The sequence below is a fragment of the Mycteria americana genome, chromosome 3, assembly GCF_035582795.1.
Source record: "Mycteria americana isolate JAX WOST 10 ecotype Jacksonville Zoo and Gardens chromosome 3, USCA_MyAme_1.0, whole genome shotgun sequence".
NCBI classification, from domain to species: Eukaryota; Metazoa; Chordata; class Aves; order Ciconiiformes; family Ciconiidae; genus Mycteria; species Mycteria americana.
The window spans coordinates 56,324,507-56,350,005 of record NC_134367.1 but is presented as its reverse complement, the minus strand read 5'-3'; positions in this window follow the sequence as shown (position 1 = coordinate 56,350,005).

Here is a 25,499-nt window from a genome sequence, read left to right as displayed (position 1 = left end):
ACCCGACTTTTTGTGCTGATTTCAAAACAGCACCATCAATTCTAAGAACTTCATTTTGTTTCTTCTGGACCACTTCTCCCAGGCCAGAGTGGATGCAGCCTCCTTCCACCCCTGCCCTGAAATACTGCCCGGTCAAGCAATGCAGGCTGAAATGCTGGCACTGGCTTTGCCAGGCTCCACCACGAGAAGTCCTGGTTGCCACAGCCTGCTCCCTCAGGGACCACAGCACCAGCAACCCTAAGCCAGAGGGAAGGCAGGGGAAGATGATCTCCAGGGAATCCTGAAGGTGCTTAGGTGCCAGATGATTCCTAAAATGGTTTTGCTGATTGTATCCCAGAGAGGGACATTGAAGCAGGACTGTCCTCCTCACATATGCAAGGGCCAGCACACACCAAGGCACACAGTCAGCCCCCAGGGATTCTCAGGCATTTGAGCATTTTTGTTCCATGGCACTGTGTATTGAGGTGTCCCTTGCCCCATGTGCACTCCATGGGGCCACAGCTGAAGTACTGCATGAGAGCACAGAAGCAGTGTGGGCAGCGCTGGGCCTGACGGGGAGCGAGAAGAACCAGGAGATTTGTAGAAAACTTCTCATGGTGGAGACAGGAATATGCTCAGTCCTTCCCTTAGGACATGCTTGGACAAATGCATTTTCATGACTACAGTAGTGCCCAGAAGCGCCCAAACCTGAAACAGGCACATCAAAAAGAAATTATTACTGACGAGAAAAGTTGCATATCTTAGTAAAAGAGGAAAGCTGGATATAATATGGGCATCCATAAGTGGACAGATGCTACGTCCTTACTAGGCTAAGCAGGGTTGTTTGAGGCCGTTTAAGAGGCAAATATTTATTTTAAATATTTGACTTTCATAGGGGCTGGGTGGGAGCAGGAGGGGAATTTAATGCCATTAAAAGAAATGTGGATCCAAAATTCCACTGAATCCTAGAAAAATTTAGATGACTCCAGAGGTCATGTAATCCAACCTCCTGTTCAAACCAGAGCCAACTTCAAAGGTATTGGGGTCCCAAGGTTGCCTGGGACCTTGTCCAGGGAAGTGCTGGAAATCTCCAGGGTTGGAGAGGCCTCATCCTGCCTGGGCCCTGGTTCCAGCACATGACCCTCTCACTGAGACATCTGTTTCCCTGGTTTTCCCATGTGTGGGTGGAAATTCCCCTGCTGTAGCTTGTGACTGTTACCTCTGGTCTTGTCACCATACATCTCTGAGAAGTCTGCCTCTGCCTTCTCCATAGCCCACTATTAATTTGTTACTTAATTTCAGAAAGCACTCTTCATTCAGAGAAAAGGAGTGGAGAAGTTGTAGTAGCTAGGATAACAATTGCACTGTCAACTTGAAATGTTTTGTTTTCTGTGTCTAATTCTAAAAAAAAAAGGGGGGGAACACCCCCCCCCCCCCCAAAGCAGTGCTTTCACTGCCAGAATGTCAACAAGAATAAAAATTAGCCTCACCATCATCCTCAGACTAATTCAGTGCTTTCATTCTCAATGACACTATTACATTATGTCCTGGTTTCGGCTGGGATAGAGTTAATTTCCTTCCTAGTAGCTGGTAGAGTGCTGTGTTGTTTTGGATTTAGTATGAGAATAATGTTGATAACACACTGATGTTTTAGTTGTTGCTAAGTAGTGCTTACACTAAGTCAAAGCTTTTTCAGCTTCTCATACTCTACTAGACTGAGAAGGCTGGGGGTGCACAAGAAGCTGGGAGGGGACACAGCTGGGACAGATGACCCCAACTGGCCAAAGGGCTACTCCATACCATATGGCGTCATGCTCAGCATATAAACTAGGGGAACGCTGGCCGGGGGGCTGCTGCTCAGGGACAGGGTGGGCATCGGTCAGTTGGTGGTGAGCAATTGTTTTTCATTTGCATCACTTGTCTTTCTTGGGTTTTATTTCTCTCTTTTTTTGTTATTTTCCTTTTCATTACAATTATTATTACTATTATTATTATTATATTTGATTTCAATTAGTAAACTGTTCTTATCTCAACCCATAAGCGTTCTCACTTTTACTCTTCCAATTCTCTCCCCCATCCCACCAGGGGCAGGGGGGAGAGCAAGCGGCTGTGTGGTGCTCAGTTGCCAACTGGGGTTAAACCACAACAAATATTACTTTGAAAATAACTCCACTTCCACTCACCGACCTGGGGGGACTAAAGCTCTGCCAAAACAGCACTGGCACTTGATCTGGGGCTAGAAAATCCTCTTGCATTGCCATGACTTGAACACTTCCAATTTTTAGCAGACTGACTTGCAGGAGAAATCAGGGTGCAAAGGGGAACCCCCAGTTAGAATGCATTTAATTTAGAATAGGTGCCCACTGTATTTATATCAGGGATGTTATTCCGATTTGATGTGATCAAGAAGGCTAAAATGAAGGGAGGCTATTTTGAAAAGAGTTCATTGATTGCATGTTTGCAAAAATCCTGTACTGAACAAGTGCTGGATGTATTCAAAGGTTTAACCTGTGTGGACAAATAATCCCTGTATTGCAAATAAACACCACAAGATTTTCCTCTCAAAGAAGAGAAGGCAAAGAAAATAAGGGAAGCGCTCTTTACAAATACCATCATACTTTGAGGTTACTGCCAGGAGGCTATTGAAAGCTCTAGGTCCTCACAAGGCAGAAAAAAATCACGTTCATCTGAGAACTGAGTCACAAAACACATTCTCTCTTTTTGACAAGGAGCAGATTTTCCTTCCCCCCAATTTTTGACAACTTCCCCCAAATTAGGAGCAGCTAAGCTGATCAAGATTCATACAAACTCGTCTTGGTCCCCCAAGGCATTCCTCCAATGCTCCCCTTCCCACAGGACAAGCCGCGAGCGCAGCATGCCCGGGCAGGGGAGCGCGGCTCGGTGCTGGAAAAGAAGTGGTGTGTCCTTTCTGGGCCTGCTAGAACCATGGGTCTCGTGTCCTGCTTTGCTCTGTTTTGTCTTTTGGACTCTCAGTGTTGGCTAAGTATATGCCTGTAGCCCCAGCATAGGGCATGACCTGCAAGCACAGCCGTGCTGTAGATGTTATTAATAAAATGTTCTTATTTTCCCAGCACTCTCAGGATTATGGGATAAGTGAAGGCCTGGACAAAACATTGCTTAAAGGAAGGGGTGTGAGTACTCTTCCCCTTTCCGTAGGATACCCACCAGAGGGTGCAGTCCTCGGCCCTACATGCTTCTGCACAGCAATATTAGACTCTTTCATTAAAATAATAGCAGGCTCCCAAATAAAATAGAAGGTTTCTTTTCCCTTCTCAAAGGCACACTGTTGCTCAAGAGCTTGGGGAATGCTGACGGATTAGAGGTGTCTGGGAGCAGCACTGAGGAGGGCGGCCGGTGGCGGGGGAAAGGGAGAGGAAGAAAAGCGCTGCGGCCCTGCGCTGAGGCGGGACAGCCCGGGCGCAGCCGGGCCCCGGAGGGAGCAACGGGGCCGGGGGCTGGCAAAGCTGGAAGAGAGGAATTGCCTTCTCTGGCCTGCCCTGAGGCAGCCGTGGCTCCCCTCGATCCCCACCTGCAGCGGGACAGCCTGAGGCGGAGGGAGGGCCTGCTCACAGCTCCTCCGAAGGGTCACCTTTCTCCGGCAGGAACATGGGGTCCTGTAATGGAAACTGGAGCTCTCGCCGCTCCTTGTTGTCTTTCCCCTGCCATCCATTGTCTGCAAAGTAGTTGGGGCCCTGCCCGCTCTCCCTGCTCAGCGGCCAAGAGGAAGGCCGCAGGCAGAAGTGCTGCTGGCATCAGCCTTTCCACAACGCTTTCCTCTCTCCTGCTTTTTGTAACGCGGTGCCTGCTGAGGGTTCAGGCACCCTCACCCAATGCTTCCCTCCTCACCACACTTCACGTAGCGTTTCAGATGTGTCTGGAGGGAAATGTGCTGTTTGCGGTGGTAAAGCAGCCAGTAACGCAGATTTTTCTAGACCTTTGAAGTGATTTTAAATCATTTCTATTACCTGGGAAGCCTTCCCACAGCAGAGGCAGGATCGCTTCTCTTGCGGGCATGGAGGTTTTCTGCCTGTGTGGCCTAGCACACTTTTAAACGCAAGCACTTTGGCAAGGAAAAGGTGAGGAGCACGTCTTCTTTTCCCCACAGCCTGAATCCACCAGTCAGAAGCAAATAGATCCAAAGGGAGAGAGATCTTTAAAACTTAAAAAGTTGGAAAGGAAGGCTCCTTGCCTTTTCAGTTCCAGTGCACAGAAGTATTCCCCATTGAACAAGGTCCACAGGAGGTTTCAGCCAGTGGCTTAGGTAAAATTTCTCCACCCAAATCTTAGCTGGTGTAAACCACTCCTGCTTAAGCTAGAACCAGAAGTCTGGAGGGTTAAAAACAATGAAAAAAACCCCATCCAGACAGGGGTGAATTATTTCTTATAAGGAAGACTACAAACATATATTACTCTCTCTCCCCACCCACCCCACCCCATTTTTTTCAATAATAAGTTTAAGAAAAAAGTGAAAAAATGGCAATGTAAAAGCAACCTCCTTTTTGCATTCTTTGCAGCTTGGCTGGCCTGGAAGTGCCCTGGGAAGTGCACGGCAGCGGTGATCCCATCCCCTAATACGTGGGTGTGTTTCAGCAGTTCCTCCATGTGCAAGTTGTTGTAGATCTTCCTGGCTTTAGAGCACTGTTTCTAAAAGGCAGACTTTTGCCTTCTCACCTCTTTCAATGTTTGTCTTTGTCTGCTTTAGCTATATAATTTTCCTCCTTTCTGCTTTGCTAGTTTTTGCAGTAAATTAAAGTAGTGTGCATATTTGCCATTATATATATCATTTCAAACATAGAAATTTTCAATCAATTTTGTGTACCTAAGTACATTTGAAAAGCAGCATGCCTTGCTTGAAATCCCATTTCTGTGACATTCAGAAGCAACACCAGCAGTTCTGGCTACAAACCTTTTAATTACTTTTTGCTTTGATTAAGACAAATTCATTTCCCAGAGTTACGTATTTGCACAAAAATACAAAATACAGAAAGATCCTATATCAAAATGACGCTGGTTTTGCAAATTACCCTGACTGCAAATATTTATCACTTGAACATCTGTCAGAGCTGTACTTCCTCAAAACATTTATAGTAAATTTTTGCTTAATGCAGATGGAAGGAAAGGTGAGGAAGGGAGCTTAGAGGCAAAATTATACAGCATAAGAAATACAGTCTAATCAAGTGTCTCAGGTACATGGATATTAATTTTGCCAGCTGCTCTTTCCTAAATAATGCTCAAGACTTCCTGTATTTTTTTAAGTTTCCTTCCTCTGTTGCCTCAATTCAAGAGGTTCAAGTGGAAAGCGACGCTGATAAATTTCTTAACATAATTTCAAATAGAGCTAAAATATTTTTTTTCCAGTGGAGCCCAGCTAACAGCCAAACCTAATATTATTTTTTTATATGAAAAATTCCACATCTTATCAAAACTTGAGAAGGCATGTGTGCACCTGGGAAGCAGTTGTTGAAGGAGCCAGTCTGTATCCGCTCCATCCCAAACGATCCAGCTGTTATCCAGCTGACATCCATCTCTTGTGCAAACTTTAACTTCAGTCCCTATGGTCAAAATAACAAATGGCTAACGAGCTTTCACCCCATGTTGGAAATGTAATGTGCTCCCAACAAACATCTTTGAAAAGAAGGCATTAACCAAATGTTTAGTCACTGAGGATAGGCTTGTCCTAATTGAATAAAATACTCAAAAAGCCTTCAGGATGCTGCCAATTCTGCAAACTACAGCCTGAGATGCTCTTCTGGCTGTTGAGGGGCAGAGTATGTCAGCACCATATGCCAGGTCTTTCAAGACAAATGCTTAATAGGCTTAAGGAGATTTCTAGGTTTGCTATAATAAGAACCTGAGAATGGCCCTACTGGGTCAGACCCAAGATAGTCTAAGTGTGTTGCCTCTGGCAGTGGCCTGCAGCAGATGACTAGGGAAGAGCGTAAGACCTGGGTGACAGTATATGGTACTCTCCCAGCCTCCGAGTTCAGCCCCTGAGTTAGAGGTGTTTTCTTTGCATTTAACAGATCTCAACAGGTTTTTCTGTGATTTTCCTTCTTCAAAATTCTATAGACATTTGGCATTGTCAGTTCTCTCTCTGCCATACCTGCTCCAGTGGCAGGTTTGTAATGCACAGCCTGTGCTCCCTGGTGTGGGTATTTCTGAGAGGGTATGGAGGAAAAAACAGCCTGCTCCTGTGCTAACAGCTTCTGAACAGTCACCTGCAGGATGTTTCTGAGCATCGGAAAGGCAGATTGGTGTAGCAAAATCACCAACAACCAGATGCAAATGCACTAGAAAATACATCCTAGGAATAGTAACTTGTATTTTTGTTCAGAAGGTGAAGGCATGTTTTGAATTTCATAGTGACTTTAGGCCAGGTAAGGAAGACCAAGTCCATGAATGGACAAGCTGAGACACAGCAAGGTCAACAGAATCGCCTCCCTCTGTATGACTCAGGCAAAACTGGACTAGGAAACTGTTGTACCCTGTGCTGGTTTTGGCTGGGATAGAGTTAATTTTCTTCATAGTAGCTAGTATGGGGCTATGTTTTGGATTTGTGCTGAAAACAGTGTTGATATCACAGAGATGTTTTAGTTGTTGCTGAGCAGTGCTTACACAGAGTCAAGGCCTTTTCTGCTTCTCACCCCACCCCACCAGCGAGTAGGCTGGGGGGCACAAGAAGCTGGGACAGCTGACCTCAACTGACCAAAGGGCTATTCCATACCATATGACATCATGCTCAGCATAGAAAGCTGGGGGAAGAAGAAGGAAGGGGAGGACGTTCAGAGTGATGGCGTTTGTCTTCCCAAGTAACCGTTATGCTTGATGGAGCCCTGCTTTCCTGGAGATGGCTGAACACTTGCCGGCCCATGGGAAGGAGTGAATGAATTCCTTGTTTTGCTTTGCTGTGTGCGCAGCTTTTTCTTTACCTATTAAACTGTTTTTGTCTCAACCCACAGTTTTCTCACTTTTACTCTTCCGATTCTCTCCCCCATCCCACTGGGGGGGAGTGAGGAAGCAGCTGTGTGGTGCTTAGTTGCCAGCTGGGGTTAAACCACAACAGTCTTATTTGGCACCCAACGTGGGGCTCGAAGGGTTCGAGATAACAACAGGTTTGACTGGAGTGTGCTAGATGGAATTTATAGCTGTTATTGCTGTTCAGCTATTAATTGGCAGGCTCCTGTGCTTGCCATGGGGCTTGCTTGCCTTACTGTATATTAGAGTCCAGTGCTCGTTAGTGGCTGCTTTTTGCTTTCGCTGCTTGCTGTGCTGCTGTACTGCTTATCGTCTTACTCTGCTGTGCCTGGGAACATTTGATAACAGCAATGGTGATGTGCCTGGGCTGGCAGATGGCCAGGGCATCGCTGCTGTTTCTGTGCTGCTGTACTGGGCAGGCTGGAACTCCAGTGTGAACTCGAGTCGAAGGGACTGTCACCTGTGGATGAGTCCACGTGGGAGCAGGACACCCCGAAGCGTCTGTGGCCGTGGATAAGCCCATGCCAGAGCAGGTACATCTCGAAGTGTCTATGGCCATGGTTATGTCTGTGCCACAGCAGGTATACCTCTGAGGGGATAGTGGCCCAAGGATAAGTCCACGCTGGAGAAGGTACACCTTGAAGCATCTCTGGCTGTGGATAAGTCCATGCTGCAGCAGGTACACCTTGAAGCATCAGTGGATGTGCATGAGGTCATGCTGGAGCACCTCACAGAATCACAGAATCACAGAATCACAGAATTGTATAGGTTGGAAAAGACCTTTAAGATCGAGTCCAACCGTAAACCTAACACTACCAAGACCACCACTATACCATGTCCCTAAGCACCTCATCCAAACGTCCTTTAAATACCTCCAGGGGTGGCGACTCAACCACTTCCCTGGGCAGCCTGTTCCAATGCTTGATACCCTTTCAGTGAAGTAAAATTTCCTAATATCCAGTCTAAACCTCCCCTGGCGCAACTTGAGGCCATTTCTTCTTGTCCTATCACTTGTTACCTGGGAGAAGAGACCGACCCCCACCTCTCTACACCCTCCTTTCAGGTAGTTGTAGAGAGCGATGAGGTCTCCCCTCAGCCTCCTTTTCTCCAGGCTAAACAACCCCAGTTCCCTCAGCCGCTCCTCATAAGACTTCTGCTCCAGACCCTTCACCAGCTTCATTGCCCTTCTCTGGACACGCCCCAGCACCTCAATGTCCCTCTTGTAGTGGGGGGCCCAAAACTGAACACAGTATTCGAGGTGTGGCCTCACCAGTGCCGAGTACAGGGGCACAATCACTTCCCTAGTCCTGCTGGCCACGCTATTTTTGATACGAGCCAGGATGCCATTGGCTTTCTTGGCCACCTGGGCACACTGCTGGCTCATATTCAGCTGTCTGTCAACCAATACCCCCAGGTCCTTTTCTGCCTGGCAGCTTTCCAGCCACTCTTCCCCAAGCCTGTAGCGTTGTATGGGGTTGCTGTGGCCCAAGTGCAGGACCTTGCACTTGGCCTTGTTAAACCTCATACAACTGACCTCGGCCCATTGATCCAGCCTGTCCAGGTCCCTCTGCAGAGCCTGCCTACCCTCAAGCAGATCAACACTCCCACACAACTTGGTGTCGTCTGCAAACTTACTGAGGATGCACTCGATCCCTTCGTCCAGATCATTGATAAAGATGTTAAACAGAACTGGCCCCAATACTGAGCCCTGGGGAACACCGCTTGTGACCGGCCACCAACTGGAGTAAACTCCATTCACCACCACTCTTTGGGCCCGGCCATCCAGCCAGTTCTTTACCCAGCGAAGAGTACACCCATCCAAGCCATGAGCAGCCAGTTTCTCCAGGAGAATGCTGTGGGAAACCATGCCAAAGGCTTTACTGAAGTCTAGATAGACAACATCCACAGCCTTCCCCTCATCTACTAGGCGAGTCACCTTGTCATAGAAGGAGATCAGGTTGGTCAAGCAGGACCTGCCTTTCCTGAACCCATGCTGGCTGGGCTTGATCCCTTGGTTATTCTCTACATGCCGTGTCATAGCACTCAGGATGATCTGCTCCATCAGCTTCCCCAGCACCGAGGTCAGGCTGACAGGCCTGTAGTTCCCCGGGTCCTCCTTCCGGCCCTTCTTGAGGATGGGCGTCACATTAGCTAATCTCCAGTCAGCAGGGACCTCCCCAGTTAGCCAGGACTGCTGGTAAATGATGGAAAGGGGCTTGGTGAGCACATCTGCCAGTTCCTTCAGTACTCTCGGGTGGATCTCATCAGGCCCCATAGACTTGTGAGTGTCTAAGTGGTGCAGCGGGTCACTAACCATTTCCCCCTGGCTTATGGGGGCTCCATTCTGGTCCCCGTCCCTATCTTCCAACTCCAGGGGCTGGGTACCCAGAGAACAATTGGCCCTGCTATTAAAGACTGAGGCAAAGAAGGCATTAAGTACCTCAGCCTTTTCCTCATCCTTGGTCACTGTGTTCCCTCCCCCGTCTACTAGGGGCTGGAGTTTCTCCTTAGCTCTCCTTTTGCTGCTAATGTATTTGAAGAAGTGGGTTTTGTTGTCTTTTACAGCAGCAGCCAGATTGAGCTCTAGCTCAGCTTTGGCCCTTCTAATTATCTCCCTGTGCAGCCTTGCTACACCTTTGTAGTCCTCCTGAGTTGCCTGCCCCTTCTTCCAGAGGTCATAGACTCTTCTCTTTTTCCTGAGTTCGAGCCAGAGCTCTCTAGTCAGCCAGGCCCGTCATCTTCCCCGCCGGCTCGTCTTTCGGCACCTGGGGACAGCCTGGTCTTGTACCTTTAGGACTTCCTCCTTAAAGAATGTCCAGCCTTCCTGGACTCCTTTGCCCATTAGGGCTGCCTCCCAGGGGACTCTCTCGACCAGTCTCCTAAACAGGCCGAAGTCTGCCCTCCGGAAGTCTAAGGTGGCAGTTTTGCTGACCCCCCTTGCCGTTTCTCCACGTATCAAAAACTCTATCATTTCGTGATCACTCTGCCCAAGACGGCCTCCAACCATCACATGGCTCACAAGTCCTTCTCTGTTGGTGAACAAGAGGTCCAGCGGGGCACCTTCCCTCGTTGGCTCACTCACCAGCTGTGTCAGGAAGTTATCTGCCACACGCTCTAGGAACCTCCTAGACTGTTTCCTCTCTGCTGTATTGTATTTCCAGCAGACATCCAGCACGTTGAAGTCCCCCACAAGAACAAGGGCTAGTGATCGTGAGGCTTCTCCCAGCTGCTTATAGAATAGTTCGTCAGTCTCCTCATCCTGGTTGGGGGGTCTGTAACAGACTCCCACCACAATATCTGCCTTGTTGGCCTTCCCCCTGATTCTTACCCATAGATACTCCACCGTATCATCACCATCATCGAGCTCTAAACTATCCAGACTCTCCCTGACGTATAGGGCTACCCCACCACCTCTCCTGTCTCGCCTATCCCTCCTGAAGAGTTTATAGCCATCCATCGCCACACTCCAGTTGTGCGAGTCATCCTACCACATTTCCTTGATGGCAACCATATCATAGTTTTCCTGATGTAGAATGGCTTCCAACTCCTCCTGCTTGTTGCCCATGCTGCGTGCATTGGTGTAGAGGCACTTCAGCTGGGCTGTCATCCGTGTCTCCTTCATAGAAGAACACCCCTTGTGTGCTCTGAGGCGTTTCACTGGCATTTCCCTCTGGGCTCCTATTGCCTCAGTATCCCCTAGCTCAACTCCGTTCGACGTCGGCTGTGCCCCGGCATACCCCGCACATCTCGGAGACACAGGCCGAGTGCCCTCGCTGGCACCCGCTCCCTCTAACCGTGGCACGTTGTCCCTCAGCTTCCCTTGGGCAAGCCTGATATTACTCCCCTCCCCCTTCGAGTCTAGTTTAAAGCTCTGTCGATGAGCCCCGCAAGCTCCTAAGCAACGATTCTCTTTCCCCTTTGAGAAAGATGAATCCCATCAGACGCCAGCAAACCCGGTGCTGTGTAGGCCATCCCATTGTCAAAAAAACCAAATCCGTGGTGATGACACCAGCCACGGAGCCATGTGTTAATAGATTGGGTGTCTCTGTTCCTTCTTGTGTCGCTGCCCACAACTGGAAGGAGAGAGGAGAAAATAACCTGTGCTCCAGAGTCCCTTACTAGCCGTCCCAAGGCCCTGAAGTCTCTTTTCATTGCCCTAGGACTTTGTGTTGCAGCTTCATCACCCCTCACATGGAAGAGCAGTAGGGGGTAATAGTCCGAGGGCCATACCAGGCTAGGGAGTATCCTCGTGACATCCTTCACGCGGGCCCCAGGGAGGCAGCAGACTTCCCTAAGAGGAGGGTCCGTCCGGCATATTGGACCCTCGGTTCCCCTCAGAAGGGAGTCACCCACAACTATAACCCGTCTTCTCTTCCTTGTGGAGGTGGTGTTAATACGAGAGGTACGTTCTTCTGACCTGGGCGACACCTCTGGTGTAGATAGACTGTCGTCCCCATCCTCCATTGACTGGCCTTCCACCTCCAGGGCCTCATACCTGTTGTACAGAGGCACCTGGGGGGGCGAGGTGGGCAGGGAGGGCCTTCGCCTGCCGCCACGAGCGTGGACTCGCCTCCATTCACTCTCCTCCTTTGAGCTGTTGCCTTCAGCCTGGTGGGGGGGGGGGATAGAGGATCCCCTTGATTGTGGATCACCTCAAAGCATGTGACCATGGATAAGCCCACGACAGAACAGGTACACCCCTGGAGGGACTGCAGCCATGGGTAAGGCCATGTTGGAGCAGGTTTACATCTGAAGCGACTGTGGCTGTGGGTAAGGCCACGCTGGAGCAGGTATATCTCTGAAGGCATTGTGGCCCATGGAGAAGGCCACACTGGAACAGGTGCACCTCAAAGGGACTGTGGCTGTGGATAAGGCTATGCCACAGCAGATATACCCCTGGAGAGACTGGCTCATAGATGAGGCTCCACTTGGAGGAGGTACTCCCCTAAGGGACTGTGGATAAATCCAAGCCAGAGCAGGGGCAAGGGGAGGAGTTCATTGCAATGTTAAACACTATGGTCTGGTCCAAAGGGACCCGGGGCGGAGATTGTAATGGAAATACCTTTAAATTGTTGTAACCCATGATTTGAGTTGCATGTTATAGGAATTACTATAGCAGGAACCACCTGAACCAGTGCAGGACAAACCTTACAAGAAGCAGTGCAAGTGCAGCAGTGACCTGACCTGAGCTGGCTTTGGTGCCCAGTAACTCCATGCCACACACCACCTCTCCTGTCCTGAGTGACCACCATAACAGATGGAGCCCAAAGTCATGGACTAAATGAACTCAGTGGACATTTTGTGGACATCTGTGGACATTGTACAGACATTTCACAGGGGTGGTCCGTAGACTCAGGGAATTATATCTGTGCATTATGTCAAAGGATGGGAAGGGAGGGTGGTGGTTAATGAGGATGTATTGGATAGTGTGAGACCTGAGCATGATGTAAATGGTATGGAACAAGGGGTGGAGAATGTGCTGTTTTTGGCTGGGATAGAGTTCATTTTCTTTATAGTGGCTGGTATGGGGCTATGTTTTGGATCTGTGCTTAAAACAGTGTTGATTCAGGGATGTTTTCGTTACTGCTGAGCAGTGCTTACACAGAGTCAAGGCCTTTTCTGCTTCTCGCCCCACCCCACCAGCGAGTAGGCTGGGGGGCACAAGAAGCTGGGAGGGGACACAGCTGGGACAGCTGACCCCAGCTGACCAAAGGGCTATTCCATACCACATGACGTCATGCTCAGCATATAAAGCTGGGGGAAGAAGAAGGAAGGGGAGGACGTTTGGAGTGATGGCGTTTGTCTTCCCAAGTAACCATTATGCGTGATGGAGCCCTGCTTTCCTGGAGATGGCTGAACACCTGCCTGACCATGGGAAGTAGGGAATGAATTCCTTGGTTTGCTTTGTTTGCGCATGCAGCTTTTGCTTTACCTATTAAACTGCCTTTATCTCAACCCATGAGTTTTCTCACTTTTACTCTTCCGATTCTCTCCCCCATCCCATGGAGGGGGAGTGAGTGAGCAGCTGTGTGGGGCTTAGTTGCTGGCTGGGGTTAAACCACGACATACCCTAACCATGGTATGCACGCTCAGCTAGGGGACAAGGCATGGCTGTAAAAAAAAAGGGAACGATCTGAGGGCCAATAGGTTTTTTTTCCTAAAACATCCTTTTGAAAGCTGGAAGCCAGTTTGGGCTAGGAGGAATTTTTCCAGCATGGAGCGGGAGCACGTGGCCAGTTTCCGCATCTTGCTTGCTTTGTGGGAAGAGTAGTCCATGGACAATTTCTGAGTCTGCATTTACTATAGGGATACACCAAATCAACAGTCTCCATCCTCCTTTATACCCACAGCAGCTCTTTGATTTTGTCGTAGTGTTGATTTATAATGTCAGAAACTCTAGTGTTAAAACCAGTAATATCGGATATTTCCCAAGCTTCCTAGTAGACCCAGCGTATTCTCCATAGATTTGAAATCTGCTACATTAATGGAATCTTTTCTTTTTCCCTGTATTTTACTATTGTGACCCTTCGTTGACCAAACCAGGGAATCTGCAGATTCCCTGCTCAGGTGCACTTGGCTGAGTACTAAACTGTTGGAGCTGTAGTAGCAGGATCCAAAGCTGGCAGCTCCTTGGAGAAAGAAAGCTGCCGAAAGCACCCTGATGCTTGTGGTTTCAGGTTTGCTGTCAGTCTGGGCAGTGTAAAGGTACCGTGCTAAGGACAGCCAAGGCTTTACACAAAATTTTGAAAAGCGGTCAGTAATGTGGACTGTCCCAAAAGGCCTGAGTTTCTGGAAGAAGATACTCAGCACTTTTTAAAAGATCATATTTATTTCAGGCTAGGTCCCTGAGAGCATGAGTAGGTCTTGGCAGTTCATTTTTGCAAGTGAGGGTTTTTTGGATGCCACCTCAGCATTGTGCTGAACATAAAAAATAGTATTATGCACTAGTCATGGAAAAAACTTGCCTTTCAGGGGCTTTTTCCACTTTATTTATTTATGGAGGGTGGGGTGGGGGTGTATTAGACCTGCAGCTTCTGTGTGGCCAGAAAATTTTCATTCTTTTGTTATTTAAATTCCTGACTTTTCTCCAAACTTCACACCTTGCTATACCCATCCCCACTCACAGTTGTTTGTTGTTAAAAAAATGTTACTGATCAATTTGCTTTGAACCTGCTCCTTCTTTTTTTCTTTTTAATATCACTAACTTTCAGTTTTCGTGTGCTTGCAGATTTTGCAGTATAGGATGTCCTCCTGTTGTCCTTGTTTCTGATGTTGAAAAACCTGCTCCATCCCTTTGCAAGTGACTTTCTTCTATCAGCCTGCAAACAACAAAAGAGGCTTTAAAGATAAAAGGAAGAGGAAGCCAGATTTGCTTTTTAATAGTCTGGGGACTGGCCACTACCTCCTAGAACAGGGGAGTGTGACTGCAAAAGCCTAGAGATGATTGAATTAAGCTCACACACGTAATGTCTTGTTCCCACAGGACAGCCCCAGGTGGACTTTCAGCACCAGTCTGTTGCTAAAAAGATATATATAAAAAAAAAACCAAACATGATCTGGAATCAATATGATATTATTCTTTCCTTTTCTTGCTTTCCACTTTGCTGCTTTCAGCCTGACAATACCATAACCTTTGGAGTCACCTCTGCAGAGATCCTGCTCCCTCCAAAACAGCAGTGGATGCTTTGCAGCCATTTGCTTCTTCCCTAAGGTCAGATAAAAAAAGTCTCACATCTAAACATTTGTATCTTCTGGTTTATGCTTTTTTTGGCTGAACACAGAATCTGCAGAGTCTTGTGCGTTAAAAAATGGTACAGATGTATACCAGAGATTTTAATTTTGAATGCTCCTTTTTTCTCAGCAGACTATGGCTCAATTTGTTTTCAGCAGCCATCCTAGAATTTCCTCTTTTTAGAGGGGTGCTGGTGCCCCCTGTGTTTGCATTAACTCCTTCAGCCTTAGCACTTCTTTCTTCACAAATGTGCTTTCTTAGAAAGCTGGGGTTTTGTTTAACATATGAAGTACTTCAACATATCAAAGCAAATATTCAAAGCAATTTTCTAAAAAAAAAGAACCCAGAACCCCTTACATAACAATTTACTGTTTGGCTCTTTAGACATAATCTTTTTAAACTGATAATCTAACTTCTTGAAGAAGAACATGTTATCATACTGTTTAGGAATATTGCAATTCTGCGTCAATGAAACTGCAGCCTTTTTTTCACCTGGAGAACTAGGTTAGGCCACTGAAAATAAACATATATTTTCAGAAAGTATTGTTCTAAACACATCAAAGCAGCAGTATTTATTCAGTATTCGTATACAGCGGAAATCGAAGGTGAGAATAATGTTATGATAGGTCGCTCATGGGCCTGTTGTCAGATGATATGTTCTGGCCATGGAGATTTGAGTTACCCAAGCCATCTTTATTACTACTGTAATAAAAATTAATAAGAGTAGGTTATGTCTCCCATTCACTGACTTTATGTCAAAGCTGATGATATCTGGTGGTGGATGTCTTAGTGTAAAAGAGCTGATGACCTATATTTTCTAGTTGTTAGTTGTTTGCAAAACAGTAATTGAAGGTGGAATTGATTCTTCCATTTTGGTCAGCAAAATGCTAAGGACTTGAAGAGGAGACGTTCTCCTCAGGTCAAAGCAAGAGTTGATCTTTCGGGACACGGTAACTCTGGAGCTACCCATGCAGGCTTCCCAAATATGCCCTCTTTTTTCTTCTGGGTACTTTGTCTAAGCAGAATTTGGGCATCTCCACCGTCTGTCTGTTTTTTCTGGACCAGTGACCTCCTCCCTAGAGCTACCGCACAGTAATTCGAACCAGGCACTGTCCCTGGCTGTGATGGGTGTGATGCTTCCATGAAACATCACAAAGATTTATGGTGCCTGTGTCTGCAGGGCGCGTTAAGCCTTAGGCTTGCGGCCAGGGTTGCACTTCTGGTCCATGCAGAAACCATGCCCACGGAGCACAGGCAGTAGCTCCGGTACTTCCCGGGAACAACGGGCTGGTTTGTCCCCCAGGCAGACGTTGTGCTTTGAGAGATGCCAGGTAGGAAGGTGGCAGCCCGAGGCCATCAAGCAGTTTACGCTGCCCTGCTGGTCCTGTGGATGCAGTGTGAGGAAATGGGACTCCAGCTGCAAAAGCATGACAACTCTTTTTTATATTTCTCCTACAAAAATATATCTAATACACTTACAGGTATTGATACCAAAGGAGATTCTGTTCTTAAGATGGTGAAAAATGCAAACAACTAAGAAGACAAGTTTTGTTACAAGCAGACCCATTTATTTTCATTGTACCAAGGTTTGGGATCAGATGTGCAACATCTGTAGGTGCCTAAAGATGCAGGAGGCTGTTATTGAAAGCAATAGGAACCAACACTAAGGTGATCTGAAATTGTGATTAGAATGGGCACAGCTACATTGGCAAGCTTTTAAAAAATGGAAAAGATGGACAAACCTGCCCCTCACACCACAAACAACGACATAGTGAGCAGTAGGGGTTGTGATGGCTGAGGTGTATTTTGGCTCAGTGCTTGAAGTGGGTGAACTTTGCTTAAATAGCATTTTCCCCTTCCAAAGAACTGTTTTAGCTGCATACTGCAGGGAAAAAAGATCTCCTGGCACAGCCAAAACATGGAGTTGTACTACATTTCCAGGGCTTTTCAACATGCTATAATGAAATCAACTCTTGATATCATGTAAAGAAAGGTTCTGTGATAAATCAGTACAGAAAAACAGCCTTTCTTTTTTGGGGGGGAGCTCTGCATGTTTTGGAGCATGGCACATCATCAGAGCTGGCTATTTGCCTCGCACGTTTGCTAAAAGCGCAGTTGCAGGGGGTCTGTGCTCAGCCTGCTTCATGCCCTCTGTTAGCAGAGGCTTGGCTTTTTCAGCTGGGGGGCCAAAACCCGACCTGCCACACTTTGCCAGAGGGCAGCCAGAGAGCACAGCTCCGCTGACGTGCTCCGGTGACGCTGCGGCGGAGGCGTAGCGAGGAGCTAGCGAGGAGGGGTCGCAGGTACAGGGCTGGGCGCTCCCATTGCTCCTGCGGGGTCCGGGCTGGAAAGAGGGCTGAGGAAGGCAGCAGGGTGATGAGTGCGGTGGGGCTGAGCAGCCCTGCTCTGCCCTCAGCTACGGTGTCGTGTCCGTGCATGCTGTGCTTAGCATCACCTCTGAATGACGGCAGCTGAGACACAGCGTACAACCCCGTCCTGAAGCCACAGCGGGTCTCCCGTGGGCCCCCCGTTTCTCTTCTGCCTCCTTAATACACTATGAGAGTTAACTTCATGAATAAAATGTAAGTGATCCTCAGACTTGGATGCTCTTTTTCCTGATATTTAGCTTTCAGTAGTTTAACACAGCTGTTACTGTAATGCATTCATGGCTGGCCAAGGGCTGTGAACATCATGTACAAGGAGCTTTCTCAAAGCTTGCACTTATTTTTCAGAGCTGATAGTTCTTTTCTTGTGAAGATATCCTCACATATAACTCTGCCCTTGTAGGTTACCCCTTCCCTCTCAGTTTACAGCACAGCAGGGCAAACAGCAAGTGCTGGGAAGTGGGTAGAGCGCCTTAAGAGCTGAAAGCAGTGCTTTTGGATTACAACTGGGATTGCAGCTTTGCTGTCCACTGCCTCAGATATTTACAATTACTTTTAGCAAGGCTTCTAGCAGCTGTTTCATTGATTATCTAGACAATTAATTTACTCCTAAGTCTATACATGGGACAACCTAACAACTGTGAGGAGTTTGGTGTGCAAAGTGACTTCCACCTCCCTGGTCCCCTAGAAAACCAGCACGTTCACAGACACTAAAAAGAGCAGACATTAAGAGCAAGCTTATTTCAGGTTTGTGGTCACTAGCACAATGCCAGCAGAAGTGTGGTCAAGGTCTCTGAATGTACATGCCAAAACTCTCGTGCAGAAAGCTGCTGTCTCTTGTATCTGCAGGTCTCCACAACCTTCTCCACAAGCTGCACAAGCTTGTATGCAATGCAAACAACAGTTGCAATGGTTGTTCCCATCTCTGTACATGCCTTGTGAAGGCAAGAGACCTTGTAAACAGTCTCACCTGCAGTAACAATCACAGGTCTTGCTTCCGCTGTAGGAAAAATGGATTAAGTTGACCTGGTCACAATAAAAATGTAGGATAAACTGGGTAAACACAATCTCGGTGTATTAGGATTTAAATGCCACCACCAGTAAAATGAGGGAGAGCAGGAAGCAATAAATCTCAGCAGTACTAAACTGCTAATATTGCACAACCGTTGTGGTATTAATCAGATCGTTTTGCACACATACAATGTGTGCAATGCAGCTGAGCTGGTGTCAGTGTAAGAAGTTTTATCTTTTTACTCCAATTCCTATGCACTTTTAAATTCATACTAGAGATGATGCATAAATAGAAATTTAATTTTCTTTCCTTTTTCCATTGAAAAGAAACCCCCCCAAAAAACCCTCATCTTCCAGCATTGCTGTCACCTCCCACACATTTCACATATTTTAAAGATTCGCTATGAATAAAACCACACACTCACTTTCAAAGTAAGCCAACTTCTAATTTATTTTGGGGAAAAAAAATAAAGCTCCTTAATGAGGATAGACTTCTTGATTTGGAGATCAAGAACTTGAAAGCCTTACTAGCGAGGGCTGCAGCTGCGGTACCGCAGGCTGCTGCTGGGAGCCTGACGTGTGGAGAGAAGCGTCCCCCCGTGCCTCTGCCTGTACGGGGGCACACTGCAGGATGAGGGGCCTCCAAGGAAAGAAGCTGGTCCTCAGCACGTTCTCTTGTCAAGTGGTTTTGAGTCAGGTGGGAGCAGGAGGGATGTGCTGGGCGAGGTGGAGGCTTCCTGCCCACGCAGAAGTGGGGTTTTGCAGAGGTGAGGACGAGGCGACAGGCGGTTGTGGGGAGGAGAGCTGTGGCTAGGAGACACGGTGTAGCCACAAAGGGCTCCTTGGTGGTGCACTGGCAGGCATCACCCTCACCTCAGCCTTCCCCCTGGGGTGGACCAGCCAGGCTATGCCCAGGCTATGCACAAGCAGTTGGAGAACTAAGTCAACACAACCTTCAGAAGAGTGTCTGGAATTGCTTTGAGCTGGTGGAGGCTGCAGGCTTTCAGGGCAGAGATTGCCGTAGCCAGCCAGCTAAATAAAACATGGTCAGAAGCAGCTACATGGAGAGAATTGCAAGGCAGCGATCATCATCAGACATGCTGTTCTATGCCTCCAGAATATACTTACACGGAGAGGCTCATGCAGACTGAACAGGGCTTCAGTAATGAAGCCAAGGGGTAGGAAAGGGTCTTGGCATCGCTAGACAGCATGGGGGAAAGTCCTGCCAGTCCTCTGCCACCGTCCCTGGTGCCAGAGCAATGGGTTGGGCAATGAGCTGAGCCCACCCTGCAGCTGACGTGCAGCACGTACAGCGTTTGCCAGCGAGCCCCTGAGACAGGCTGCATGGGTTGTTGGTTGATACGTGAGGGAAATTATGGATGTTTTGATCAGTTAAAACTACTTTAAAATATATAAGCTACTCATAAAATTTGAAAGTCGAGTCTGAAAATCCAAGCTTCTGCTCTAAAAGATACAGAGGACCAGAAGCCGCTTCTGTCCAAACGAGAGGGGTTTCTGCCAGGGCCTTCTCCAGGGCAGCTCCCCAGACCTCGACGCTTCCTCTCCAACCCCAGAAGTATGCGACGGTCTTGATCTGACGGCGTCCACAGCAAAACACTCGGCCTCGTCTCTGAAACCTTCCTGAGTTTTCTTTCACACCTGAAAGCTGCTGGTTCAGGGTGCTGAATTACAGCAGCCCAGCTCTGCAAGCGAGACTTTGCAGGGATGGAGCGCTGGAAAAGGACTGAGAAAACCTGAACCCCAGGTTGGACCAGGTGATCTCCAGCCATCCTCCTCCTCCTGAGCAACATTTTCCTGCAATTCTGTAATTCTCATCACCGTCTTCCTCTGCTTTCTTTCAACACCACCACACTACCAAGAATTGGGGCCAGCACAGTACTTAATTCTGTCTTAAGATATTGTTATTTCCATAATGCCAATGTGTCCTCCTGAGATCCTGATTCCAACACCGTGACTGCTCTGTCGTGATAGAAAGAGGAGATTTTATTTGGATTTCAACTTTAAATATTGTAAATTGCAGAACGACTCATGACATTAGTTTAACAAAAACGTCCTCGCAGTGCCAGATTTAGAGAGAGGGCCCCTTTGAAATTACATTTTCAGACACCTTTGTGCTCGCAAAAAAATATTAGGCACCCTGCCAACAAAGTGGCAACTTTTGCAGAATTATAGAATACAAAGTCTAATGGGACGCTTTTAACTTTGATAGCTGACTCAGAGAGAAATTTTCCATTAAAATTACAACAAACACCTGCAGCCAAGGAGTAAGACAAATGTTTTGTGTCAGTTTATCAGCTACCGGGCTCCTAACGTTTACAGTGTGAACTCTATTACAACACTTGTACTGGTCATGTTTAGTTCAATTAAACATTCCCCTAAAAATATGTTTTCTGTATGATCAATCCGTTAGGGTCTTCTGCTGTGGGTTTTTTTCTGGGGATAGGCAGTATTTTTGCAGGCCAGGGAGATACGTGTAGAAAACAACAGTGCTGAAAACTGACTGGCTGCACACGGTCGGAGAAAATATGCTGTATTAAAGCAGCAAGGCTTGTCAGGGAGATGAAAGAGCCCTGGCTCGTGTTTGTATTCAGCCAGTTAGATAGTACAGCAAAAACCTCAAGGCAAACGGTTTCATTAAACATTAATTTGTGAAGCGCTTCAAAGTTAAGGTTGAGGCATGCTTCTGTATAATACATAATATTATTCATCATCTAAAAAAGTTGTTTTGGATGCAATTAAGGAATAATCCTACGGCTCTCGGCAGTAATTCAACGGAATTCAGGGAGGTCTTGCATCATTTAACACAGACAAACATACAGCAGAGAAGGGCTTGCAAGTCTCTCTCCCTTTTAATTTGGCAGATCTGAGGAAAAAGTTGTGTAGGGGTTTAAAGCATGGCCTTTGATTCATTTGCTTTAGCATTTCAAACTTATCAAAGTAGCTTAGCTCCTAGAAGACAGCTAGAAGCTGTTTGCAGTCATTCATGGTGTGGTAAAAATTGGACAAATGGTAACCTTCACAGCAAGACTAGTTGGAAAGTTTTGCATCGGATGGGCTACAATTCAGCCTTATTCTCCAGTTCCTTCCTCGCTCCTGAGCCAAAGCTGCTGCTGTTGCATTAAGTGCTCAGGAGCAGCAACGAGAACCTCTTTCCAAGTGAGCAGAGCACTGGGGGGGCTGCGACCCCGGAGAGGACGGCAGCGTGGAAGCCAGCACGCCGTGTCCCCAGTGCTCCTCCTGCCCAAGGTGCTAGCTGGGCGGCACAGTCCCGGCTGGCAACACGGGGCAAAGCCCGCCTGCAAGGCAGCTGGTACACCAGGAGCAGCAGACAGGGGCTAAAACTATCTGCACGTACCCTTCGGTTTTTCTAGGTATACCTACCTTTCAGTGCCAATGAATAAACGTGGTTAATAGTGCAACATTAATTCAACTGTAAAGACAAAAAATATCTCTGCTTAAAAACGTCCTTATTTTGCACAACACCTGGAGCTACTCAGGGCAGTTACGATTTCACACACAAGCTGAATTCACGAGACATACAGGAAATCCAACCAGCAGGTTATTTTTAATAGTAATTTTTGTGAAGTACTTTTGAAAGCATTCACAGATATAAGCGTGTAAGAATATACTTTCCTTTAAAAAGAATGACCTTGACTTTACACTCTACTTGCCTACCAGCCTTCACTCAATGCAGCATGCTATGCTGTACAGTTCCTCAATGCACGTTCATAACAAGAAGTCCTAAAAATCACTCTCACTTCAAGAACTGCTTTGTAGGCCTGTTTCCTGTAACAGCTGTTTTATTGACCATGTCCCCAGATTCCCTGCTGCAAAGCAACTATTTCAGAATCTCATCTAGTTCCTTTACTAGATATCAACTACTGTGCACCACTGGAAGGGGAAAAAGAAGAAGAAAGATGTAGAAACTGGAATAATTTGTTAAAAGAGTAGTAGCTACCGTGAGTGGGGGCTCTCACCGGGGGCACTGGGGCAAGTGAAGATGAATTTTCCACCATACAGGCAGCTCTAATATTCTTTGGTATTGAAATGACAAATTAACTGCAGCGAGCACCGTCGCTGACTATTAAAAACCATCTGAGGTAGGAGAGCCCAGCAGCACCATACAAACACTGCTCTAGAGCCAGCTCCAGTTTGGGAACTACTATTAACCTTACAGGCAGGTTGTATCTGTGCAAGCAATAACTCAAAACGCACCAGAGACAGCCAAACAGCTTTTCAAGAGCCACCTTAATGCCGGCAAGCGTGAAGCTAGGTGTAAGCCAATTTGGTGAAAAGCCATACAAGTTCCTCTGCATTCTCTGTCCACCAAATTGCATGGTAACAAATTTTTGGTATCATCTAGCGTATACCAAAGAGTTACTTTCAATAACATGACAATTTTCTTCCCAGAAGCTTGCATATCTAAGGAAACAGAGTGCCAGCAGCACTGGGTAAGGAAGGAAGGAAGGAAAACCTGAAGGATGTGATAACAGACAACACAGAAGACTCTCTCAGAACACTCTCTATCACAAAATAACTGAGCAAAGAATACAGTTTTTCCGTCAACAGTTGGGATTTTGAGACCCAAGTGTTAATTTGCAAGCTTACTGAAAACTCGGCACTGTCTGTGCCCAGCATGCTCTTTCACTGTTGTGAGCGAGTGTGCCAACCAGTCCTAATAGTGCTCCACCACCTATTGCTTTCCTCTGGATTAAAGTCTATGCAGTTAAAGCGAGCATGGAAGCGCCATACGCTGAACTCTGGCCACAAAGACTATTTGCCGTAAACCCCCTTCTCTGTAAAATAACTTGTCTGCCTCTTGAGTTTTCCATTTCACAGCACAGCTGAGGTTGAAGGCACCTTCAGAGATGATCTAGTCCAACACCCCCCCTCCATGTGTCCAGTCAGGTTTTGAAGGAGACTCCACAACCCTCTGGGCAACCTGCTCCACTGCTTGACCACCCTCACCAGAAAAGGTTTTTTCTGATGTTTAAATGGATTCTCCTATATTTCAGTTTGTGCCTGTTGCCACTAAGCGCCACTGAGAAGTGTCTGGCTGTTTTCACTCCCCCTCCGTCATATATTTATACACACCGGTAATGATCCCTCCTGAGCCTTCTCTTCTCCAGGCTGAGCAGCCCCAGCTCTCGGCCTCTCCTCGTACAACAGATGCTCCACTCCTTAATCATCATCATGGCCTTTTGCTGGACTAGGTCCAGTAAGTCCATGTCTCTCTTGTACCAAGGAAGCCCAGAACTGGACCCAGCACTCCAGATCCCAGCAGGAAAGATCACCTCCCTTGATCTGCTAGCCACACTTCCTGGGAGACTGCTGGCCTTCTTTGCCAGCCTGTTACCCACCGCGACCCCCAGTGCTTTTTCAAAACTTGCCTGAGGACGAGCTTCCCCTTTCAAAAGGGCTCATGCTCAGCACCCAGGCACCGCTCGGGCTGTGGAGGTTTCTTCCACGCCACACCCACTTCACCCTGCTCCAAACCAGAGCTGGCAGCAGGCCCAGCCCAGCTCATGGTTCAGCACTGACTCAGCAGCAGGGAGAGGAAGCAAGCTTTTTAGTAGCCAGGAACAAGTTTAGCAAGTTCCCAGGACTATCAAAGAGGTATTTTTACAGTAAGTGCTTTACTAGAAAAGCTTTCACAAGAGCTTCTAAGAAGTTGGAAGTAGCAGATACAAAAATTTGTCCAGTTCTTACAATACAGTAAGCAACCGAAGAGGAGCGCAGAAGAGCGTGCCATTTGAAGTTCGCGACTTTCCCAGAGCGACGTAGCAATACGAATAAGGCTACATCTCCCCAGTCAGACCTGCAGAATTATTCATGTATCACCATAGCCTGTAGAAAGATTATAGTCTTTTATTGATTTCTTGTTTTACAGATTCAGATTTAACTTTCAATAATAAAGTTCAATAAATTGATTCCCTAATCATAAAAACTTGTTTTACACATTATGTACAGGTACCCAGAGACTACAGCCATACAGCAGGTCACAGCTATACCACAGACCTTCACACAGAACAAGTCGGGGAGAGGCGCTAACTGCAATGACATACATTCAGAGATCAAGTTGTGGATATGCAGAGTGCATTTGGCACAGCTCACTGAAGATTGCCCACACAGGGACAGTAAAATAATCCCAACTAAGTGATAACATGGATTAGTTCAACTACATTAATTCCAGGAGGAACACTTAATTCACAATTAAACTAGCCATTGGAATAGATTTAAGTTGAATCAAATGCAGCTGAACTAATCATTTTAGTTTCATTAGGCATCCCTCTATAGACAAATCCTAGACCTTGAGATCTGTCTCCAATATAAAACCAGTCTTTTAGTTGAGATATGCAGAAGTTTGAGGGCCGAGGGGAGCTCAGGTATTAGAAGTATTCTTTGGCAGTTTGATACAAATATAAAAAATAGATTACTTTTGAGGACTAAACTAAGCTTTTCCTGTTTTATATCTTTACTGCCAGCACCAGAACTGCTTCAGTGACACAGTAACACTTACATATGGTAACATAAACACAACCTTACATTTTAATGAAACAAAATTCGTATTACAGATGAACTTCAATACTCAAGATAACCTGTTGGAGGGTATCTGCTCCCCACAAAAAAGTTAAACTTAACATTCAGTGAGAAAACTTTCCTATGGCAATGACAGAAGCCAGGAAACATTGCACGCCTGTTCACCTTCTCTGCAATACAGTAACTAGCAAACATCAGAGATCAGTCTGCAAAAGGCAGCCAACTGTGCTCTGAGCATTCCAGCTCATATGGAATGTTATTTGATGTCAAAACCATTAGTTACTTGATTAAACATCCCTTTCTCTTTTATGAGATCAAGTAGACTGCAGCGCTCTCATGTAACTGCAATCTGATCTTAGTATGACGAAAAACTGCAGCTAAGAGTTTATGCAATCTGCTTTATAACATTACATCAAGCTACAACAGTTAAAATGCACTGTTTCACAAAGAAGCAGATGTTCATTTAAAATCTGGCAATTCCCTTTCAAAAGCAGAAGTTTTCCCTTCTAGTGACATGCCTATCCTGAAGGAGATAAAGCCAGACTCATTTTGAAGAGGGGGGAAAAAAAACCCAAGGAAACACTTCCAGAATGAAGTGTCCAACAGTTCTACAGCCTGCAGGGCAGAAGGCTGCAATATTAGTGTTTGTCTCCAGTAATGCAGCTCTAAAGATATTGCTTTGTCCAAATGCTGCTATGAAGACTTCCAATTTCAAATTACTTCCAACAACAGGAACGTAACTCAAATAGGACATTTCACAATGAAGACCATTTAGCTAATGTATCGATTTAGTTATTTCAGTTTTGAGATAGCGTAGTGCAGCTTCACTTCATCTT